We start from the raw sequence: 25,460 nt of genomic DNA on the forward strand, positions 1-25,460 counted from the left end.
AATATTTTGGAAAAGTAAAGAATTGCTTGAAGGTGTGATTAAACTTGTCTGAGAAACCATCTGTGTATGGTGTGTGTATGTTTTTTTTTTTTTTGTAGGTTGATTTTGTGATTCAGTATCTGAAAATGGTAATAGGTCTATTCAGGTTGTATATTTCTCTTTAGTCAGTTTAAGTAAATTACACTTTACTAGGAAGTTGTCCATTGTGTTTGGTTTCAGATTTATTGGCTTAAGGTAGTTTATACTTTTCTCTTATGATTCTTATATTTCTACTTGTAATTGTCTTATTTCTAATATTGTTTATTTTTGTTCCTCTCATTTCTTTCATGATCAATGTTGTTAGAAGTTTGACAGTTTTACTGGTATATTTTATTAAATTTGATCCACATCTGTATTATTTCCTTCCTTCTGTTTTCTTTTGTTTAATCAGTTGTCCTTTTAAAAATTGAAGTTGAAATCTTGGCTAATTGTTTCCTGTGTTTTTTCTTCTTTAATATATGCACTTTTAACTATAACTTTCCCTGTTAAGTAGCACTTTATCTGCTACCCACATATTTTCATGTCATGTTGATTTCTAAAAATTTTATATTATAAAATGGAAATTTAAATAATGTGACCTGTTATGTAGATAATTTTTGTGTTTAATGTATACATGAAAGGACCATTTTCCCTTAACATTTCCTTTTCCTTTAACTTCCTTTTATATCCCATTCCTTTTTTGTAGTTTCTTTCATATATAATTTAGTGTATTTCAGTAGGAGTCTACAAGTGTCAATTTTTTCTCTGAAAACATCTTTATTTTACTCTTGAATGTTAGTGTAGCTGGAATTTCTTCAAGTTCTTACTCAAAAGTCACCTTCTTAGTGAGGCTTCACTGTCACCTTTTTAAAATTGCAACCTACTCTAGCCTTAACTCTAACTCCCATTCCCCCCTTCACTTTTCCTACTTAATTTTAGACTGTACAAATAAATGATATATTTTAAACATTGTATATTTTACATGTTTTTATGTTTATTATTTATTCTGTCTGAATGTAAACTTGATGAATATAGGAAGAATTTTTATTTACCTGCACAGTGATATATTCCAAACCTAGAACAGTGTCTGGTACATGAAGAGTACTTAATAAATATTTATCGAATGAAAGAAAAAGTTTAGAATTCTGGGTTTGCATTTACTTTAAGTTTGTACTTTGTAGACATCATTCTCTTCCTATCACCAGAATGTAAGCTTCAGAAAGGCACGGATATTTTGCTAGCCTTGTTCGCTGCTATATCCCCAGGGCCTGGAACAGTGCCTGGTAGTTGATAAATACTTGTGAATAAATATAATAATTAGGTTAGCCCCTAATTGTTTTTCTGTTGCATTCAGTGTGTCTTTTATCTGAAGTTGTTTTCAGCATTTTCTTTCTGTCTTTGATATCTGCAATTTCTCTCTCTCTCTCTATATATATGTGTGTGGATCTCTTTTTAAAATTTTTTACTTGGGTTTTATTTGCTTCCTGAATGTGATCTTTTTTGTTTTTAAACCTATTATGGCAAATTCTTAGCTATTAACTTTTTCAGTATTTTCTTTTCCTTACTCTCTCTTATAACACTTACTTAAATAGACATTATTGCCTTTCTTATGCTATTCTTTATGCCTCTCATCCTCTCACTTGTATTTTCTATTTCTTTATTGTGTTGCATTCTGGATAATTTTCTCAAGTCCATCTTCCCATGTAATACTTTTTTCTTCAAATATACCTAATCTGTTGATTAATATATACACTGAGATTTAAAAATGTTGATTTTTTTTATTTCTAGAAGTTATATTTTAAAATATTGCTTCCATGTTTTTTTCTGATGTTTCTGTTTCTTCTTTTACCTTTTAAAATAACTCCCAGAATATGTTTATTAAATAATCTCAGGTTGTTATATTTAAAAAAATTTTTTTGGAGAGGGTGCTATTGTACCCATTTGTTATGTCTACTGACAATCCATTTTGGTGAATCAGGTCCTCATATAATTTGTAAACTTTGTGAGTTAATTTTCAACAGGAGTCTTTTTTCCCTGAGAGTCAGATATGTTGCATAAATATCTCTAAAGAAGAGTTTTGCATTTATTTGTTGGATGTTTCAGGAGTCCCACTTTTCTTTTCCACTTACCAGTACTCAACAGTGATGAACATTCTTGTTCTTGGCATTTCTTGGTCTGGAAGGTGGAGGCATTTTTTTAAAAACTCTATTTCATGCATAGGAAACATTTTCTAATCAAGGGAGTTTTATTTCTAGATCCCACCTGAGTCTTTGTCTAGGCATTAAAACTGTGTTCCCAAGGCTTTAGGATTACATATGAAGTCTATCCATAAAAGGTCTAGCCATTGTTAATATAATGAGAACTGTCTGCATGACTTCGATGTAACCTGGAAGTCAAGGAGAGTGGACTGGAATGCACATGCGTGAATGACCTCACTGTACTAGTCAGTGGGAGCAGTAGATGCCATTGAGTGAGCATGTGTACTGTGTGGCCATTGCATTTGAAATGACTGAGTAGAGCAATGAATCTGCATCAAGTTTTGCATTAAGCTTGAACATTCCTCTGTGGAAACTATTTGCATGATTCAGAAGGGTTTTGGGGATAATGCAACGAGTGCAGCATTGCATTAAAGTGCTAAATAAAAGGGTGGCACAAATGCTTCAAAGATGGTTGAGAATCTATTGAAAGTGATCCACATTCTGGAAGGCCTGCACCAAGCAGGATACCTGAGAATGTTGAATATGTACAGGCTGCAATCAACAAAGATCAGCAACACAGGTGACTCAGCCCTGCTACAGCCCAGATTTGGCTCCCTGGGTCTTCTGGCTTTCCCAAAACTAGATCACTTTTGAAAGGGGAGAGATTTCAGACCATTGATGAAATTTGGGAAAATAGGAAAGGCAACTGACGGCAATTCCTACAAAGGATTTTGCAGAGTGTTTTGAACAGTGGAAGAGATGCTGGGAGAACTGTGTGAGGTCCCAAGGTGCCTACTTTGAAGGACACTGAGGTGTCATTGTCCTGTGTACAGTGTTTCTTGTATCTTGTATCTTCTTCAATAAATGTCTCTATTTTTTCATAGCGCATGGATGGATACTTTCTGGATAAGCCTCGATTGGCTGGGTCTGATACGTCCCATGACTACTGAAGTCTCAGCTTACTGTATTACTTGAGTTTCTTCTGTTTTTCTCATGGGGATTTCCAATTCCTTCTTTTTAGCGTTGACATGTACTTGATATTCGGGGGCTATATGTTATGCAGCATTCTATGTATGCTTGCAGTGAGATAAGATCTTCAGTCTCTCTGTGTTCATGTTGTTACACTGGAAGTCTTGATAGGAATACTCTGTTATTAAATAAACATTCAGAAATAAATTTAAGTCTGAATTTGATGCTATATCTTCCTATTATTACATGCAACATCAACACATTAGTTTCAGCAAAGCGGTATCATCTGTTTCATAAAATGTTATTAATTTGTCAGTGTTTTTGTAGTTTTCCATATATGTAATTTATATATTTATATTAATTTCATAGCTATAAAGAAACTATGTGCATAATATTTTATATCTCTTTAAATTTAGACTGAATTATTGAATGTTTAAAGCAACATTGGGAGTCCATTATAATCATTTTATTTTTATTTAAAAATTTTTCTTTAAGATTTAGCCCTGGCTGGTGTAGCTCAGTGGATTGAGTGCGGGCTGTGAACCAAAGCATCGCAGGTTCCATTCCCAGTCAGGGCACATGCCTGGGTTGCAGGCCACGGCCCCCAGCAACCGCACATTACTGTTTCTCTCTCTCTCTCTTTCTCCCTCTCTTCCCTCTCTAAAAATAAATAAATAAAATCTTTAAAAAATGTTTTTTCTTTAAGATTTAAACTTTATTAAATAAGGTTCTGAGATTTTTAAAAAGATTTTATTTACTTACTTTTTAGAGAGGGGGAAGGGAGGGAGAAAGAGAGAGAGAGAAATATGAGCATGCAAGAGATACATGGATCTGTTGCCTCACACACGCACACCTGGGTACCTGGCCTACAACCCAGGCACGTGCCCTGAGTGGGAATTGAACCTGTGACCTTTTGGTTTACAGGTTGGCACTCCATTCACCAGCCACACCAGCCAGGGCTAATTATTTTTTCAGAGAGCTCAAGTCTGAGAAACACTGAACTAATCATGACTGGAAAAATTATATTTATAGTGATTGTACTACATTAAACAGCTTTTTCTCCTAACTTTTAATGCTACTTATATGTTCATATTAATTCATCTTTTTGGATAACATAATGGCTTAATTATTACTATTCATATTTCTACACTGAAGGTGGATTTATCTTTAAGGTATATCCTATCTAGTATTTATAGTATGTACAAATATTACCTACTTCAGTGATTCTCCACAGACAATAGGCACTGATTATTAGAATAATTTGGGAGAGTTTTTCAAAACAAACAAGTCAGTTATATATAGTTTACCTCCTCCAGATATTCTGATAATGCTATTAGGATTTTATCATGAAAATAATAAGGAGCTACTGAAGGCTTTAAGGAATATTGTTGTACCAATTCTATTTCTGTATTTTTTTCTTGACTATAAGAGAGAATTTTCTCTGAAAATGTTTTTATCAGGATACACGTGATTTAACTTGTTTCTTTTCAGTTTAGATACATGGCATTCAGGGACCTAATGTCCATCACATGAGAAGCTACAGCCTTAAATATGACAGGGAGGTAAGGACTAAAGAAAGGGTTTTTTAGTGGTTTAATAAGAGGAACCAACCTTGAACTTGGGAGTTACCCAGAAGAAGCCTGTTATGATGCCAGATAGCAGGAATGAGAATTATTTTACCCAAATGATTCAGTTGTTATATTGGTAGGAAAATGTCCATGCAAATATTTCGGCTTTGACCCAATGCCACCTCTACAGGCCATCTAGCTGATCTACTTATATCTCAAGATGTGACTGACTCTCAGGGACTTCTGGTGTTCCTGCATTTGGCAGCATGCCAGACACCCCCACAGTGCCTAGAAAGTCACAGGGAATACTCAATTGCTTTTTCCCTCTACCTGCAACCTGTCCAGTACCCAACAGACACTGTCAAGATTAACCTCCTCATCCACCGTCTCTGTCTCATGGAAAAGATGCATCTTGGTGTTGGTGGACATGCTCATCAAAGATGGCACACTTTTTCCCCATACCACCTTCTTCATTTAGTCTTTTTGTATTTTAGAATGGAAAGGCTTTTTCTCCATACATATAAAATTTACATTTTTACTGTGAAATATTTTATATAGAGAGAAGCATAAGGGTCAATCACCGATAGCTGCACCTAGCAATAATATCACCCCGAGATAGTAGCATTTTAATGGGTATTCTTCCAAACATTTAAATTCATACCTCCACAAACACATATGTACACATAATATCTTAAGTGTATGTGACTGATATATTTGACTATTTTCATTTCTTTTTAAATGCCCTTGGGCTGGGACTGACTTTTACTCTTTAAAACATTGATTCAGTATTGAAATTATTTACTTTGACATTTTGGGCCATGAAATGTCATGTCAATGATTTGTGTTATGACAAAAAGGAAAAATAAAGAATAACAGAATTATAGAATTTAAGATTTAAAATAGACCTTTGGGGAATTTAAATGTTACTCTAAAACCCAGAGCTAACAGACAGGTCAGCTTTCTTTTTACTATCCATGTTATCATATATTATGCAAACTTGCAAAGGAAAAGTAAAGCTGATATTGAATATATGAGTATTTACTTTGAAAGATGCAGCCTCACTCATAAATTTTCTTGACACATAAACTAAAGTTTCTCATTTTGTTCATTTTTAGCTTTAAAGGATCTTGCACAGTTCATAGACTACTTAAATGCACAGGTATCATTCCATTTATTTGCAAGTCCCTTTGTACACACAATTTTGTGCAGGTCGGTGGGGATGTTCTTTAACATAATGTATTTCCAGGAGATGGCTTAACAGTGGAGGTAGTGCCTGATTTCTTTTGGTGTAATTCCTAGTTACATTGGACTCAGAAGTTAATTTAGAATTGTAACTAAAATCTCACTGAAAGTAGCTAAAATGATGAGGACAGCAAGGAAAAAGAAAGAAGAAGAAAGCCCGGGCTGCTGTGGCTCAGTGGATTGAGTGCTGGCTTGTGAACTGAAAGGTTGCAGGTTTGAGTCCCAGTCAGGGCACGTGCCTGGGTTGCGGGCCAGGTCCCCAGTTGTGAGCATGCAAGAGGCAACAGAGCCATGTATCTCTCACACATTGACATCAGGGACATCTCTCTCCCTCTCTTTCTCCCTCCTTTTTCCTCTCTTTGAAAGTAAATAAATAAAATCTTAAAAAAATAGAAAGGAAAAGAAAGCATCAGCAGGACAACAATAAATAGCTGCTATTTTGAAAATAATTTATTTCTCTTTTTGTGGGTATACATGTGTAGATGGGTTTTCTCAATTCTGAAATAATTATGAATAAATTAGCTCTAAGGTATTCACTGATTTTTTCCCTTAGTCCTCTAAATTACTTCAGGTGTCAAGCTGAGAAGTCTGTGGGGCTTTTGGTAATGGCACCCTGTTTCATATTATGATTTTTTAAAAGCAGAGACAGAAATAACCCAAATAATTTTATTTACATCTGAATTAAATTCCTTGGGCATTTCTTGGATTTTGTTAGTAATTCAACAAGAAGCCTAGAATTTGAAGATGTGGAATAATTACAGAAAAATAGTACAGATAGAAGTAAAGGGGCACTGAATTCATAGTGCAGAATTTGGCTGAAGTGGTACATTTTTGTGATTAGAGGGCAGTGGATCAAATTAAAAATTATTCAAGGTAATTTTCTATAGATTCAAAAATTTTTTTATATACTTACTCTACTAATTGTTCCATTACAAATGTCAAATCAGTAGTAGTTTTGCCAGCCATCTCAAGGGACTTGAGGGACATTTTTGAAGTTGTTTACTGATCCAGTTTTTATGTAGTCTATTCATATATATTATAATAGATACTTATTAAAGAAAACATTTATAAACAATGATGCCATTATTTGTATGACATTGGGCAAGTATGTTACTTTTCTAGGCCTAGTTTCCTTACCTATTAAATGAGGAAAGTGGCCTAAATTATTTGTAATTTGTTTTAGTTCTAAATTCTATGAGTTCATTAAAAATGAGTGAAATAACCCAATATGTAAATGAAAGTCATCCATTGTAACTTAAAGCTACATGTAAAAAAATATTAAGTATATCATTTCCACTAAGATTAGCAGTGGTCTCAATAATTTATCTTTCTGAACCTCATATGGTTATTTAGTTCTTTGCTTTCTACCATTCATAGGCTAAATTAAAAACTCAAAATGGCATGTTGGAGCAATGATGCTTTTTATAATGTGGCCCCAACCTGTGTCTCTTGCCTTCCCTCTTATAATCCCTGTATTACAGGCATGTCAGATTCTTTTTTTGGATTTTTTTGGAGTAACAGCTTATTGAGATATAATTCACATACTATAAAAGTCACCTTTTAAAATGTACGATTAAGTTGTTTTTAGTATATTTTCAAAGGTGTGCACCCATCAATCATCACTAATTACAGAACATTTTTATAACCCTAAAAGAAACCCTATACGCATCACTCGTCACTCCCCATTTCCCTCTGTGCCCAGCCCCTGGATACTATTAACATACTTTCTGTCTTTATAGATTTACATATTCTGAACATTTCATATAGATGGAATTATACAATATGTGGCTTTTTGTGACTGTCTTCTTTTACTTAAGATAATATTTTCAAGGTTCACTTATGGTGGAACATGTATCAATTCTTCATTTTTTATGGCCAAATATTATTCAATAACAATTATAGTTATTATTATTGGGATAGTCCACATTTTCTTTGTCCATTCATCTGTAGATGGACATTTGGGTTGTTCTCACATTTTGGTCATCACAAGTATTGCCACTGTGAGCTTTCTTGTACAGATTTTTGTTGAAGTTTGTACTTTTATTTCTTTTGGGACTATACCTTGGAGTGGAATTGTTGGATCAAATGGTAACCATATTTAACTTCTTGAGAAACTGCCAATTTTTCAAATGGCTTTCCCATTGTAGAATTCCACCAGCAATGTATGTAGGTTCTAGTTCCTCAACATTCAAACTTTTAAAATATGGAATTTAAAATACCTATTTTCACTCATGCAGTTTCCTCAACAGAAAAAGTGAAGAGCATACTGCTATGCACCTGGTACAGTTTTCACAGACTTAAAAGTGAAGTGATACCAGTGGTACAGTAATGTTTATAATAGATATGATATCTGGAATGATTCTTTACCCTCAGAAAAATCAGCTGAACACCTCACAGCACCACACTGAAAAGCAGACAAAGTCCAAACTCCTTAGCATAGTCTACAAATCTCCCTATGATGTTCCCCCTTTCCCCACCATCCTTTGCTGTGAGTCACAACTCCTTTCTAACCTCTGCTCCAAAGCTACTGAAACCAAAAGCACACCCTGGCCAATTAAAAATAAAATCACAGGAAAGCAGCTTTGCCATCTCTAAATTTGAACCACATAATTTCTTCCCATAAATTCCAAGAGAATCTGATTGTAAAATGTATATTGTAAATAAAAAAGAATTGATTTTTGTTTTGTGGGACTTTTACCATAAGATAAAGTGGGGGTGTATGTAGGACATTAAACTGATGACTTTGATCTCAGGATAATTTATTTGTATTTTTCTCTGATAGAAATTAATAACTAGGGCCAGATATCTATTAAGAGCCCTTCCTTATTAAAATAGGGTCATTGGTATATGAAAGAATACTTGCCTTTTTGCTCTCTAAATGGGGAGAATGTTCTCTTCCAAAGGTGGTATTAACAGACCAGGTTAAAAAGAAATGGGGTGAGGTATGGCAGGACCACCCACTGGAATATTACTGCACAGAAAATTGTCATCTGTTCTATTTGTAGAGCATTCCCTCTGGGTATCAATGATTGTGTTCTCTATGACACTCTTGTAACTTAAGCCTGTAACGGTTTTTGTTTAAGGGCAGAGGAAGGGGATATAAACATGAATGAATACATAGTATATTTGAATTCAAATTTGTACAAGGAGGCGCAGAGAAACAAAACATGTGATCCATGGCTGAATCACGAAGCCTAAAGCTTGCCTGCTCCTAATGTGGAAGAAAGACCAGTGAGTGTCTTGGAAAATCTTCCAGGAAGCTCTGCTAAAGCCAGCTCCTACTAGCTTTCTGCTGTCTTCTTTTCTGGGTGTTTTAACATCTACATGAATAATAATAATGAAAAGATATACTAAATATTAGTTGTGCTCTTATTTCATACTTAAAATAATGTATAATGTAGAGGACCATGTAAGTGAGAACCTAGAAAAGTTAGGGGTTATTTAAAAAATCTTCTGTTATTGATAGAAATTGTATCTCAAACTAAAAACAATGTTTTCTTCTTTATATTGGATCTCTACTTGGACAACAGTGGGTAGAACATTGTGGTTAAATACCCAGAATCTACAGTCAGATTCCTCAAGTTTCTTATTGCAGGTCTGTCAATATTCTACCTATGTGACTTTGGATAAATTGATTAACATTTGTGTTCCTTAGTTTATTCACCTATAAAAGACATACTATATTAGCAGCTTCCTTATGGGGTTATTGTGAGATTTGACATAATCCATTCAAAGATTGTTTAATACGTTATTGTTATGAACTCCAGGGTGAGTTACAAAGTCTTCCTTTTAAATTATACCTCTTACTCAATGTTTCACTCCACCGCTCTGCCCCCATGAGACCTGACTTAGTCACAGGCTGACTTCATTGTACTTCCCAGCCTTCACAGGTGCCCACTCCCACTTCTCTTCCTGCCAAAGGCAGCCTCATACCATGCCTCCTCCTCCCACCAGATCTTATTCCTCTAGCCTTCTCATGTATTTTCATTGCCCTTTAAAAAACCCCTCATGTGTAACAACAATCACAGTTTACTTTTGTTTGCTCTATTGAATTGTGAGCTCTTGGGTGAGAGGCTCTAATTTTTCAGGCATGATTCTCTTTTGAATGCCCTGAAGTGCTGGCGCTGATAGATACTTAAAAAAAAAAGTTAAGTACTGGCTTGGGTTACTGAGATTGCAGAAATCAGGGGTGGCAGTTCTCTTATTCTCAGTTCACCTCGTTTGACACCGTCTTGCCTTGTGCTCCTGGACTGAGAACCTGCTGATGATCCTCCTGCCACAACACTTGAAGGAGCCTCTCCAGCAGCAAGTCATGAGTATACTGCTTCTTGTAGAATCCAGGGTAGTGGAGTAACAGCACTATCTTCATTTTACAATTCTTGTTTTAAAACGTAGGCCAAAACTTGGTATTATTTCTTATATTTATAACAACCATATGATTTCATATTCTTGGCATTTTAAAATAATTGCATCAGTGAACGCTAGTTGGCTATAAAAAAGAAAATTTTACCCTTTCTGACAGTATGGATGGACCTGGAGAACATTATGCTAGGTGAGATAAGCCAGTCAGTAAAGGACAAATACCATATGATTTCGCTCATATGTGGAATCTAAGGAACAATATCAACAAACAAAACAGAAACAGACTCAGAGAGCTCTGAGCAGAGGGAGCTGTTGGGGGGTGGAGTGATAGGGCAAAAAAGAAAAAAGAACTCATGGACACGGGCAACAGTGTTGAGATTGTGAGGTGGAGGTGGTGGGTGAAGACAGAAGAAGGTATAAGGGGGATAAATGGTAATGGAAAAAATATAATAAAAAATGAACTATTAAAAAATAAAAATAAAAGTAATTGCATTATTTTTTTAAAGAAGCAGTCATTTGTTTTTGAAAGAGAGATACATGTTTTGTTTGCTTTGTGTACATGACACAAATGAAAGGATTTTCATTCACATTAGCATAATTGATAAAAATAAAATAACAATTAATAAAAAGTTAAAATCCAAATACAAGTAACAACTCAAGGTAATTTTTTTCATACATATCTTATTGGCAAGACCACATAGCTAGTTATTTCAATAGTTTTCCTAACAAAGGAGAATGGTGGCCATTGAGCTAATGTTGGCTGCATGCCAGATGCTCTTAATCTTCACAATTATCCCTCAAAGGTGGAATTATTGCCTGTTTTACAAATAAAGAAACAAGCAGAGAAGTTAATTTTTCCAAGTCCATTTGACTACATGTGGTGGGTTCAGGATTTGGATGTAGACATTTTTAACATAAGTTGTTATAAATGATTTTAGTGAGCAGTAAGGAAAGAACACCTTATTTTAAGAGTTTTTATTTTTATTTTATTTTTAAAAAGATTTTATTTATTTTTAGAGAGAGGGAAAGGAGGGAGAAAGAAAATGAGAAAAACATCAATATGGGAGAGATACATTGATCGGTTGCCTCTCCCATGCCCCCAGTGGGTTGTCTCCCACAACCCAGGCAGGTACCCTGACTGGGAACTGAACTGGCAACATTTCCATTTCAGGCCAGCACTCAATCCCCTGAGCCACACGAGCCAGGGAAAATGTTTTTATTTTAATTATCTTATAATTTAAAAATCTCAGTCTAAATTTAAAAAATTATTTTACAGATATTTGAAAACAGGGGAGGGCAGGAAGTCTCTGAAAATAATGAAATCCTAAATTGTCCTTGACCCTTTCTCACTCAAGGGATCAAGTTCAGGAAATTGTAATATAACTAAATCCAAGTGAATGGATTAAAAGTAGTAGTGTGTGAGACCTGCAGTAATACACATAGGGACAAAATAGTCCAACTCTGCTTCTGATACAGAGACTCAGGCAAATAGATTCAGGAAAGCAATCTTGGTTGTAACCGTTGGTGCCCCCAAAATAAGTGTAAGAATGGTTGCTGAAGCAAAGCAGAGCCAAAGCAAACTTTGGTGTTAGTACCTGGAGTATATAATACTTTTCAAGACAGACAAGTTCAGGGACTCTGGTAGCCTAAATATGTTCCTGAGAAAATTACCCTTTCTGTGCAGACCTACCTGTAAGGGTAGTTCCTTGAAGAGAAGGTGGTAACTTTGTTTAAAGAAGATAGATCACAATACCACCACAGCCTTATGTGAGGATGCATGACTTGTCTAGGAGACAAAATCCAACCTATCTCCTTGTCTGGGTGCCTTTCTGTATTGTATAGAATGCATAGTTGTATGTGTGGCCCTGATGAAGCCAGTTCTAAGGTTTTGAGAAAAGGGCTTATAAAATTCTCACGTCAACAAAGAGTGGAAGGTTTTAAGAAGTTTTTTTCCCAACTGATGAGGAGACTCATAAACTCACTGAAACCTAGTTTCTGTCCTGTAGTTTCTGTAGTTTCTAGTTTCTGTATAAGAACTATGCCTTGAGACAGTACTTATAGTGTCATAATTTATTATTTTATAGATTCATAGAATATCACAGTTCAAAGAATTGGTCTACAACAATAATTCCCTCAATTTCAGGTAAGGAAACTGAGGCACAGAGAGGTCAAATAATTTGTTCAAGGTCATATAATATTAAATATTTTTTCTATTACATATTAATAAACTATAAGGTTGTTTAATAGTTCATTGAAATCATCAATCTTGTTCTTTGAATATTTGAAATGAACATCAGTAGCCATTAATCCTGAAGCAAATAATGGAGTGTAAACTATTATTAGACATAATAATAATGGTTTTACAATTTTATTAAGGCATAGGTAATTTTTAAGTTCTTGGATAGATTTCCAATTTTTGACCAATGATAATGAAATACATTTGTACACCTTTATGTATTTACTTACAAGTTCTATTTGACCTTTTTTCCCTTCAAAAAACATTATGATTCCTTAAAATAAAATAAGCTTTTTCAACTCTAATGTGGGCAATTGCTTGAACTAAAAAAATTTAAACAAGGAAAATTCATCATGATTTAGGCTTATTCATTTCTTTGTTATTTATCTACATTCTAAGCCACATGAAACACAAATGACTTGAATGGTGTAAACAATTGTCTTGAATATGAACCAAAAATGAAAGAAGTTTACTATTATGGAGTTAAAAAAATCAGACCAGATGTTTTACTTCAGGAGTCAAGTCTGAGACCTCAATACTTGATCGAATCAATAATATTTCACATAAACTTAATTGGAACTTCGGGGTTGATTAGATCTCTAAGCTCTTTATTAATGGAAATGTCTTCAATGAATACACATCTCCCCCTAGTATGTCTTTTTGCCTTTTCATCTAATTTCCAACAAGGTACAACCCCCTGCTTTCTAATATCTCTTTCCATGTTTTGCTCTCTAGCTGGATTGGTCATGCCTTGGTCCAGGCTCATCACATTTACCTTTCTTACCCTACTGGTCTTGCCGTCATGCTCTTAGAAATATCTTTTTTTAAAGTATATTTTATTGATTATGCCATTACAATTGTCCCAATATCTTTCACTTTGCAGCCCAATACTCTCCTTCCCTTCAATAATCTCCTCCCCTCTTATTTCACGTCCACAGGTCGTGCATGTAAGTTCTTTGGCTTCTCCATTTCCTATACTATTCTTAACCCCACCCTGTCTATTTTGTTCCTACCAATTATGCTTCTTGATTCTTGTACCTTTCCTCCTCTCTCCTCCTTCACTCTCCCAACTGATAACCCTCCAAATGATCCCCATACCTATGACTCAGTTCCTCTTCCGGCTTTTTTCCTAGTTGGTTTTTGTTTTTATTTTTTAGATCCAGTTGTTGATACTTGTGAGTTTGTTGTCATTTTAATGTTCATAGTTTTGATAATTTTTTTCTTAAATAAGTCCCTTTAACATTTCATGTAATAATGGCTTGGTGGTGATGAATTCCTTTAGCTGTACATTGCCTGGAAAGTACTTTATCTGCCTTCCCATTCTAAATGGTAGCTTTGATGGGTACAGTAATCTAGGTTGTAGGTCCTTGCTTTTCATCACTTTGAGTACTTCTTGCCAGACTCTTCTAGCCTGAAACGTTTCTTTTGATAAATCAGCTGAAAGTCTTATGGGAACTCCTTTGTAGATAACTGTCTCCTTTTCTCTTGTTGCTTGTATGATTCTCTCTTTATCTTTAGCCCTTGGCATTTTAATTATGATGTGTCATGGTGCAGTCCTCTTTGGGTCCAACTTGTTTGGGACTCTCTGTGCTTCTTGGACTTGCATGTTTATTTCCTTTGTTAAATTAGGGAAGTATTCTTTCATTTTTTAAATACAGATTTTCAATATCTTGCTCTTTCTCTTCTTCTGCCATCCCATATCATGCGAATATTGGATCTCTTGAAGTTGTCTCAGAGGCTGCTTGTACTACCCTCATTTTTTGTATTCTTTTTTGTTCCTATTGTTCTGAATTGGTTGTTCTTTGCTTCCTTATGTTCTAAATAATTGATTTGATTCTCAGCTTCACCCACTCTACTATTGTTTCCCTGTAAATTGTTCTTTATTTCAGTTAGTGAATCATTTGATTCTGACTGGATTTTTTTATGCTGCTGAGGTCCTCACTAAGTTCCTCACTAAATTATCCTTATAACCAGTGTTTTGAACTCTGTATCTGATAGGTTGCTTATCTTCATTTTGTTCAGTTATTTTTTTGGAGTTTTTATCTGTTCTTTCATTTGGGCCATGTTTCTTTGTCTCCTCATTTTGGCAGCCTCTCTGTGTTTGTTTCTATGTGTTAGATAGAGCTACTTTGACTCCGTGTCTTGGTACTGTGGCTTAATGTAGTAAGTGTCCTATAGGGTCCAGTGGCACAGCCTCTCTTATCATGCAAGCTGGGGATATGAGGTACACCCTTTGTATGGGCTGAGTATACCATCCTCTTGTAGTTGACCCTTGGCTGCTGTTGGCAGATCAATGGGAGGGATTTATCCAGGCCAGTCATCTGCAGGGATTGACTGTGACCACTGACCACCAACTTCTGCCCTGCGTGGAAGATCAATTGTGCAGAGGTATGGTGGTGGTGCTCCAAAGTAATCTGTAGCAGTCTACTGGGTATGCTGGCTCTGGGGATTCTGGGTGGTGCAGGCCGACATGAGGCCCCTACCTGTAGTTTGCCTGGGGCCACCCTTCCTGAGCTATAAAGCAATCTGAGAAGGCTGCTACTTGTTGTGGGCTTGGAGGTTCCCAGGCAAAGCCCAGCTGTGAAACTAACCTGGCTGCTGATAGTGCTGGGCTTGGGGCTCACTGAGTCCAGCTGTTGCTTGTTTGAGATGATTTAGGAAGCTGTGAAGCATGAGCCAAGACCAGCTTTTCATGTGGAAAAGCAAATTGGGTGAGCCTGTAAGTGTGGTGGGGCAGAGTCTCTGGGGATCCCAAGGCAGGTAAAACAGTGTTAGCCAGGTTGATGGAGTCTCCTGTATGATACCAGCCTGCCAGCTCAGTGGCTCTGTTGGGGGAGGGCTCAGAAAAGGGACAATGGCTTCTGTTCGCCTGATGTCAGACATTGCAGACTCTCCCAGTATGCCACTGTTGCCCTTCAAGCTGCCACTCCAGTGCTGGAGCTCAGAGGGTGTGAGTCTAAATAGGTGAGTTCTGTTGGTTCTGAATCTCCACAGATTCTTTAAGAGGAACTGCTGGGGCTGAAGAAGTTTCTTCCACTGATTCAATCCCCACTGGTTTTTGCAGCCAGAAGTTGTGGGGACTTATGTTTCTGGCACTGGAACACTGGGCTGGGGGGTCTGGTGTGGGGCTGGGCCTGCTCATTCCTGAAATATCGCTCCTGAATTTTTATCCACCACATGTGGGTGAGGGACCAGCCTGTTCGATGTCTGCGCCCCTCCTACCAGTCTGGATGGATGTGGTTTCTTAATCCCACAGTTGTCAGACTTCCATTCAACTCGATTTCTGATGGTTTGAACAATGGTTGTTCTATATTTTAGTTGTAATTTTGATGTGATTTTGTGAAGAGGTGAGCCATGTCTACCTACACTGCCATCCAGACCAGAAACCAGAAGTATCTTTTTTTATTACAAAATCCACCATTTATTTGACAAAGCTGATCTTTACCCTCTTGATATTTCTAATTACTCTTCGTTGTTATTTAAAAATCTCTCATATCTGATTCATTACCAACTCCTATCAATTATTTTTTAAAATATCTTCATGTTTATTCTCTGGGCCCCATTCTCATTGTTCCTTTCTTACTTGAGTTTATTCATAAGTTTTCTTCTGGAGAATTTAAAAATAGCCTTATTGGTGCTTTTCCAACTACTAGTTTCTTTTTCCTGGAAATTTATATTTCGTACCCTCATGGAGTGATCTGTACAAAATACAGATCTGTCCGTGCCTTTTCTGTCCTTATGTCATTTACAGTAATGATAGGGACCATTTATTGTGTATTTGTGTGTGTGTCAGGCACTGTGCTACATGCATTAAAAACATTGTTTTTAATGCTCATACCAAATCTATAAGATAGTTACTACTCTTCCTGTTAACAGATGAAGAAATTTAAGGGTTCTTATAGTTAAATAAGCTTCTTAAATTTGTATGTCTGATTGGTGGATGTGAAAGCCCAGGTATACCCAGATGTAAAACTTTCTTCTGTCCAGTCAGTTCATTACCTACAAGATAAAAATATTTACTCCTTGACCTAGCACATGAAGACTTTCATGATTAAATTACTATCTACCTTGTCAGCCTCTTCTGCTAATTCTGCTACTTTCTTTATTGTATCATACACAGCAATATTAAGCATGCCATTTTTTCAGCTTTTGCGAGTACATACTTAGAGATAGGGTGAGGGATAGTTTTGGGTGCTCAGGGTAACAAGATGAATAAAGTTTACAGTCTAGTAGAGGAAAGATGTGAACCAATAAATAAAAGATAGTATGGTACATACAGTTATAAGAATATGTATATAGTTCAGAGATAGAGCAGAGGAGGAAGTGAGGTTAAGTCAAGGGGCTTCACAAAAGAATGAGATTTGATCTAAATCATAAAGGACAAGGCACAGTTTTCAGGTATCTCCTCTGGAGGAAGCTTGGAAGTAGAGAAAGGAGAGGAAAATGGAAATAATGTTGTTGGGAGAGAAGACAGGGTGTCATTAAGCTGGGAGGGGGGCTGGCATACAGAACAATGCTCTGCAGCTCAGAAGGAGCATCTGAGTGGAGTGCTCTGAGCTCTGGTACCATGCCTGGTTGACACTGCCGTTTTGGTGCTGTGTGTGTTCTGGTGGGACCAATACTTGCACAGCAATCCTGAGCATACTTTATTTTTCTTCAAAACACCTATTTTTGCTCAAACATCCATGACCTCTTTGGTTTTGTATAGTACAGTTTTTGTATTTCCCACTAGCATGTTGTCTGTATTTGCCTGTTTTGTCATGCTGTGCACCTGTTACTTAGAATACTGCCTAACATATAACAGATACACACAAAATATTTAATAAATGATTGTCGAATGGATGGTTTCAAGTAGTATGAATGAGCATTTTAAAGGTCACTTAGGGACTATATATTGACTATTTGATAGAGATATACTTTAGAGTCTACATTGTAGATTGAAATTATTTAAACCCATGGAACAATTGCTTAAGAGCATAGGCTCTGTAATTAGTCTTTTTGGGTTCTGAATCTGGCTTTACTACTTGCCATGTGTGTGTCCTTCTGCAAGTCACTTAACCTTCTAACTCTTACTATAAAGTGGAGAATAATTATAGTGCTTATTTCATGGTGCTGCTCCAAGGACTAAATGCTTAGCATATTGCCTGGCATATAATTTGTATGCAGAAGCTGTGAGCTATTACTGTTTTCTTAAATATTTCCATAAGCACTATGAAACAGGTAAAAAGTCATGGAATATGTCAACTGGCAATATTTCATGAAGAAAATTTACACAAGGAGGATTTTTATAAAAAAGCATTCCTGCAAGTGTTACAAAATAAAGAGTTCATCCATCATACAGATAGGGCAAGGAATGTAGATACAACCTTGCCATCCATGACACTGAGTAAATGTTTGAAGAACTATTTTGTAATTTCAGTGTCAAATAGAATGTAATTTTAGGCTTTCATTTAAAAAAATATGTAAACTTGTCCAGTGAAGCATTATCTAAATAGCATATTTTTGAAATATTCACTGTAGAATCTAAATTAGTATCTAACTCTAAATTGCTATGGAAAATGAGCATCATACTGGATTTGCAAACACATTAGTCTCATTTAGATTTAATGTTTCACATTCATAGAATACAATTACAGCCACCTCATAATCATTCCAGCCCAAATATTAATTTATTTTAAAAATTAACTTTACTATCTTTTTCCTTCCATCATTTTAAGGAAAATGTTTATTTTAAAGAATCCTCTGTATCTACAGAACCTTGCCAGAATGCTCTTTTTCAAGTATATTTGTTTGAAGTCCCATTCATTTATATTTTACCTTCATTTCCCTTTCCTTGGGAGTTAAATTTGTAAAATCCCTTCTAAGACCAAGGTCTACAAGTTTATCAAATTAAACGCTTTTGCACAGCAAAAGCACTCACCACCAAAATGAAAAGACAACTAACCGAATGGGAGAAGGTATTTGCAAACAACAACTCTGACAAGGGATTAATACCCAGAATATATAAAGAACTCAACTCTCAACACCCAACAAGAAAATCCATTTAAGAAATGGGTAGAGAACCTGAACAGATACTTCTCCCAAGAAGACATACAAATAGCTAATAGATATATGAAAGGATGCTCAACTTCACCAGCTATTAGGGAAATACAAATAAAAAATACAATGAAATACCACCTCACACCTGTTAGAATGGTTATTTTCAACAGGAGGAGAAGTAACAAGTGCTGGAATGGTTGTGGAGAAAAAGGAGCCCTATTGACTGTTGGTGGGAATGTAAACTGGTATAGCCACTATGGAAAACAGTATGAAGACACCTCAAAAAATTAAGAATAGAGTTACCATATGACCCAGCAACTCCTCTTCTTCAAAATTTTCAAAAATTTGAAAACGTTTTTTCATGAACATATATGCACCCTTATGTTCATTACAGCATTATTCATGATTGTAAGACATGGAAACAATCAGAGTGTCCTTTGACAGATGATTGGATAAAAAAGATGTGCTACATATATACAATGGAATACTGCTCAGCCATAAGAAAAGATGAAATACTGTGAGTTGCGACAACATGGATAGATCTTGAGAGTATCATGCTAAGTGAGTAAGTCAGAGAGAAAAAGTTAAGAACCATATGATTTCACTGATGTGTGGGATATAAAACTGAAAGTAACAAATGATTAAACAAAGAAAATAAGTAAACAAAAATTAAGACACAGACAACAGTATGGTTGTTACTAGAGAGAAAGGGGTGGGAGGTAGTAAAGGGGTCAAGTATATGGTGACAAAGGAAGATTTGATTCTAGGTGGTGGGCTCATGATGTAATACACAGATGATGGATCATAGATGTATGTGGTCTCTCTGGAAAAAGTCCGGCCATTGTTAATATAATGGGAACTGTTTGTATGACATCGATGTAACCTGGCAACCAAGGAGAGTGGACTGGAATGCACATGTGTGCACAGTGATTACTTCACTGTACTACTCAGTGGGGGTGGTAGATGCTGTTGAGTGAGCATGTGTACTGTGTGGTTGTTGCATCCATGCAATGAATGTGCATCAAATTTTGCGTTAAGCTTGAATAATCCTCCGTGGAAACTATTTAGATGATTCAGAAGGCCACAGCTATGGGCAACTGATGATTGGCAGCTTCATCATGACAACAGGCCCGCTCATGCATCACGTCTAGTGTAGAGTTTTTTGGTGAAACATTAAATCACCCAGGTGACTCAGCCCCCATAGAGCCCAGATTTGGCACCCTGTGACTACTGGCTTTTCCCAAACCTCAAATCACTTTTGAAAGGGAACAGATTTCAGATCATCGATGAGATTCAGGAAAATACAACAGGGCGACTGATGGTGATTGGGAAAACTGTTGAGGTCCCAAGGTGCCTACTTTGAAGGAGACCAAGGTATCATTGTCCAATGTACAGTGTTTCTTGTATCTTATATCTTATATCTTCTTCAATAAATGTCTCTATTTTTCATATTATATGGCTGGATACCTTCTGGATAGAACCTGTACACTTGGAACTTATAGATTTTAGTAACCAATGTCACCTCAATAAATTTAATTAAAAATAAAGCATGTATGTACTAACTCTTCCACTAAAAAGCTTTCAATGCTTCCTCTTTATTTTGGAAATAAGTACAACATTCTTGGTGCAGTATTTTGAGCTTCTATGATCTGGTCTGCACCTGCTTCACCAGCTTGATTGTATCAGTATTCTTTCTTCATAGGGTGTCTTTCCTTGTGAGTCTTTGAGAGATCCATTAATTTTGAACTTCTCTTGGCATCTCCTATTTTATTCATCTGGTTGCTCTTTCTCCCCTCTAAATGCCCAGAATACTTTTACTTTTTTTTAAAGACCATTCAATTTTCAGTTCTTGAAGCTTTTTAAAATTTCCTCGTGGAAAGTGCCTTTATCTTTGGGTGTAGATGCTTTACCTATTCTTCTTATAGCATGTTTTACAGTGGATGATTACTCTTTATACCTTTTAAATCTTTGCATTAGTTTTTTTCTATGCATTAGTTATTTTAAGTAGAGTTGTCAAATATGTTTAAAATGTTGGTAGTATCTCTTTCTGTTGTCCAGCTTTCTTTTCACTTGCCTTTGGTTTCAGTGTACCTGAATTTTGGATAGGAGTCACATGAAAGTGACTCTAGATTATTCTAATTTAAGGTGATGTCTTGTTTTAAAAGGTGGTCAGTTAACAGAATATGAATTCTCTAAGGCACATCTTACAGGTGGAGAACTTAGACATTTTATGGTGACAAAACTTGGGCAAGAAAGGTTAATATGTGGTTAAGAACTTGTGCTCTGGGGTTAGGGCTGGTTGAACCCCTGTGCTACCACTTACTACCTGTGCAAACTTCAGTAATCCCCACACTTTCACCTCAGTTTTGTAAATTTCTTAGCCTCCAACTCACTTTCCTTATCTATAAAATAGAGATAATAATAATAATATCTATGTTAATGCTTAATTCATAGTGCTTTAGTACATAAAAAGTGCTCAAAATGGTAGCAATGATGATGATTAGTGAACTGTGTTATGAGATGTTTATGTGTTGACCCCTCAGTGAGATAGAGAGAAACATGGTATTACTAGAACCACCTAGGACTTGGTATACAAACTGGTACATTATTTTGATGATGAAACAACGTAAGAGGAATATCTCAAGAAAAAAATAGGAACATGGAACATTTAAGTTTGCTGCTCCTGCTTTTGTGCAATAACTCAGCTATCCTTTCGTTAGGATGTCACTCATGCAGTGGAAGTTAGTGAGGTTTTGTGGATCTTCTGTCCACAAATGGTAATAAGACTTTAGGTTTGGGAAATACAGTTGGTGATGAGTTAAAGCACTATAATAAATTATTGTCACAGTCTGAATATAGTCCAATCTAACAGAAGATGACAAGAAAGAAATAGAATCAACTCTGATTGCAGAGTAAGGTTATGTAATTTGTTTTAACATAGCATTAAAAGTTCTGTAATTTGTAGGGTGAAATCCTAATAATTTTACTGATTGAAATCTATTTTCCATTTACTTATCCTAATCAAACACATTGACTCTCACTGCTAAACCTTAACATAATTTGGCCTTTTAGAGAACATTAAAAAGGGGGAAAAGTCACTGGAGGGCTTAATCAAGGAAGAAAGCCTAAATATATAACTCTTCCTTTCTGTTCTGGCATGGGGAAGAATGCTAATTTATTCACTCACAGATTTCCTACTCCTATCCAAACATACTGTGTTCTCCTTTTATGTCTCTTGAATGTTATAGGTCTATGCTACTCTCTATGTCTTTTTTATTATTTTGAATATAAAATGAAGCTTAATTGGGCAAAAGTTGTAACCACCTTAAGTATTCTAAGTACTTTAAGATCCAGAGGTATAGGGTATTCACATTTATATTAGTACACTGACTGGTGAAGACATGTTTACAGCTGGGTGAATGTAGTTTTTGGCAAGTGTGTGTATGGACGTGGAGGGTGGAGAGGAGGTGAACTAAGGAAAATGTGCTCTTAACTAGTGGACATAGAAGGTAAATTAGTAGTTTTAGTAATTATCATTATTATTCTTAAAACTCCCACTTATCAGGACGTTAGCTAGATCTAATGTTGATGATTCATAAAGAATGTTATCTCTGAACAGTAGCAAAACAGAGTTAGATGGATGTAAACACTTAAACAGAATTGATATCCATGGCTTAATGTCTGTTTTGTTTTATCTGTGGGTGACAGATATTGGCTATTTTTTTTTTTCTGTGAAATTTCATTTTATGTGCGAGACAAAAATGTTTCAATGTATTATTCCAATACTTTTGTTTCAGATGAGTTGATTTGATAATCATGTATACTTCATAACTGAGAAAAAACTATATCTAAGACAATGTACTGGTTATTTTCACATAAATTTCCATCTTTTACTTGAATTATAGAAATAGTTCTTGGCATGTGCTCTTCAAATCCATTTTTCACACTGCAGTCGGAAGTATCTTTTTATGCAAATCTGATTCCCATTTCTTTCCTGCTATATATATATATATATATATATATATATATATATATTTCCATATATGCATACTTCAAAAAATCAAAGGAAAATAAAAACAACAGTCAATGTCTTCCAGTTGTGCTTTGAAAACACACAAATGCATTACCAGTATTGGACACCATGGAGTTTGGACTTTGTTGAGCTTTAGTTTCATCTTATACCACCTCTGTTTATCTCAGACCCTTAAATAAGAGGCAACCTTTTTAACTTCAGTTTTTTTCAGTTTTATTGAAGTATAATTAAAAAATTGCCAGAGGAGATGAGGACTGGGTGGAAAGGTGAAAGGATTAATGAGTACAAGTTGGTAGTTACAAAGTAGCCATGAGGATGTGAATCTCAGTAGAGGGAATATAGTCAATCATATTGTAATAAACATGCATGGTCCCAGGCGGGTACTTAAAATATTGGGGGGACCACTTTGATATCTATCCTCTATACTATACACCTGAAACTAATACAAAGTAATATTGAACTGAAAAATAAAATTAGAACAGGTATTTAAAGTGTACATGGTAATGAATTGATATGCATACACCCCGTAAAAGGATTTCTCTCATCCGGTTAATTAACATATTATCACTATATATTTATTGAGTGATTTTTAATTTTCTTGTGAGAACATTTACATTTCACTCTTAGCAAATTTCAGTTATTTAACAGTGTTATTAGCTAAAGTCACCATGCTATATATGAAGTCCTCAGACCTTATTCACCTTACAGCTGAAAGTTGTACCCTTTTACCAACCTCTCCCTATTTCCCCCATCTCCCAGCCCCTGGCAACCACTTTTTTCTCCTCTGTTTCTATGAGTATGAGTGTGAGTTGTTTTTTAAAGTGAAATTGCATGTGTAAGTGATAATATGCACTATTTGTCTGTTTTTGACATATTTCACTTAGCATAATGCACTCAGGGTCCATTCATGTTGAAAATGACATGATTTCTTTCTCATAGCTAATAATATTCCAGTGTGTGTGTGTGTGTGTGTGTTTGTGTGTGTTTCTCATGTCTTCTTTATCAAATCATCCATTGGTGGTATTTAGATTGTTTCCATAACTTTGCTATTGTGAATAATGCTATTATGGTTGTGGGGGTATAGATATGTCTTTGATATTCTGTTTTCAATTTCTGCAGCTATGTAACCAGAAATGGGATTACTGGATCATATGGTAGTCCTATTTTTAGTTTTTTGAGGCATCTTCAGGCTGTTCTGCATGGTGGCTGTACCAATCTACATTGTCACCTACAGTGCCTGACAGTTCACTTTTTTCCTGTATCCTTACCAACATTTGTTGTTTCTTGTCTTTTTCAAATCCTCATTCAAGGATATATTTATTGATTTTAGGGAGAAAGGAAAGGGAGAGAGAGAAGCATTGATGGGAGAGAGAGAAGCACTGATGTAAGAGAGAAACATTGATCAGTTGCCTCCTGTATGCACCCTGACTGAGCTGACTGAGGATTCAACTTGCAACCTAGTTATGTGCCCTGACTGGGGATTGAAAGTGCAACCTTTAGGTGCATGGGACGATGTTCCAACCAACAGAGCCACCCGGCCAGGGCTATTTTTTGTGTTTTTTCTTTATTTTTACTTTTTTTTAAGATAGCCATTCTAACAGGTATGAGCTAATATCCCATTGTGTTTTCATTTGCATTTCCTTGATGATTAGTGATGATGAGCCTTTTTTATGTACCTGTTGGACATCTGTATGTCAGCTTTTTTGTCCATTTTTAAATTGAATTATTTTGTTATTGATTTGTATATATATTTATATATTTTATATATTATATATTTTAAAGATATCTATATCTTTATATATTTTGAATATTAACCCCTTATCAAATATGTGATTTGCAAATATTTTCTCCTATGTATTACTTTTTCTTTTCATTTTATTGATGGTTTTCTTTGCTATGCAGAAGCTTTTCAGTTTGATGTAATCCCACTTGTTTATTTTTGCTTTTGTTGCCTTTGTTTTTGGTGTCAAATAAAAAATCATTGCCAAGACTGATACCAAGGAGCTTATCCATATTTTCTTCCAGGAGTTTTATGGTTTCAGGGCTTGCATTTAAATCTTTGATCCATTTTGGGTTGATTTTTTTGTGTATGGTGTAAGATAGTGATCCAATTTCAGTTTTTCCAGCAATATTTATTGAAGAGACTGTCCTTTCCCAGGTGTATATTTTTGTCTCCTTTGTCATAAATTAATTGACTATATATGGATTGATATATTTCTAGGTTCTCTATTCTGTTCCATTGACTAATGTGTTTGATTTTATGCAAATACCATATTGTTTTGATGGCTATAGTTTTGTAATATAATTTGCAATAATGAAGCATATTGCCTCCAGCTTTGCCCTTATTTCTCAAGATTTCTTTGACTATTTTGGGTCTTTTGTGGCTCCATACAAATTTTAGGATTGTTTGCTGTATTTTTTGTGAAAAGTGCCATTAGAATTTTGATAAGGATTGCATTTAATCTGTAGATTGCTTTATACAATATAGAAGTCTTAAGAAATATTGATTCTTCCAATCCATGAGCATAGACTATCTTTCTATTTACATTTGTGTCTTCAATTCCTTGTATCAGTGTCTTACAATTTTTAAACTGCATGTCTTTCACCTCCTTGGTTAATTTTTTTCCTAGGTATTTTATTCTTTTTTGATGTAATTGTAAATGGCATTTTTAAAAAAAATTCTCTTTCTGGTACTTTGTTACTAGTGTATAGAAATGTAACAGTTTTTTTGCATATTGATTTTGTATTTAGCAACTTAACTGAATTTGTTGATTAGTTCTAACATTTTTTTGGTG

General features: G+C 35.4%; 1 protein-coding gene across 7 annotated transcripts in view; it reads left to right on the forward strand.

Annotated features, from left to right (window-relative positions):
• DLG2 (discs large MAGUK scaffold protein 2) overlaps nucleotides 1-25,460 on the forward strand; it is a 1,904,207-nt gene that overhangs the window by 49,783 nt on the left and 1,828,964 nt on the right. The gene's annotated exons all lie outside the window — the stretch shown is intronic.

This window comes from Phyllostomus discolor, chromosome 6 (genome assembly GCF_004126475.2).
Source record: "Phyllostomus discolor isolate MPI-MPIP mPhyDis1 chromosome 6, mPhyDis1.pri.v3, whole genome shotgun sequence".
NCBI lineage: Eukaryota > Metazoa > Chordata > Mammalia > Chiroptera > Phyllostomidae > Phyllostomus > Phyllostomus discolor.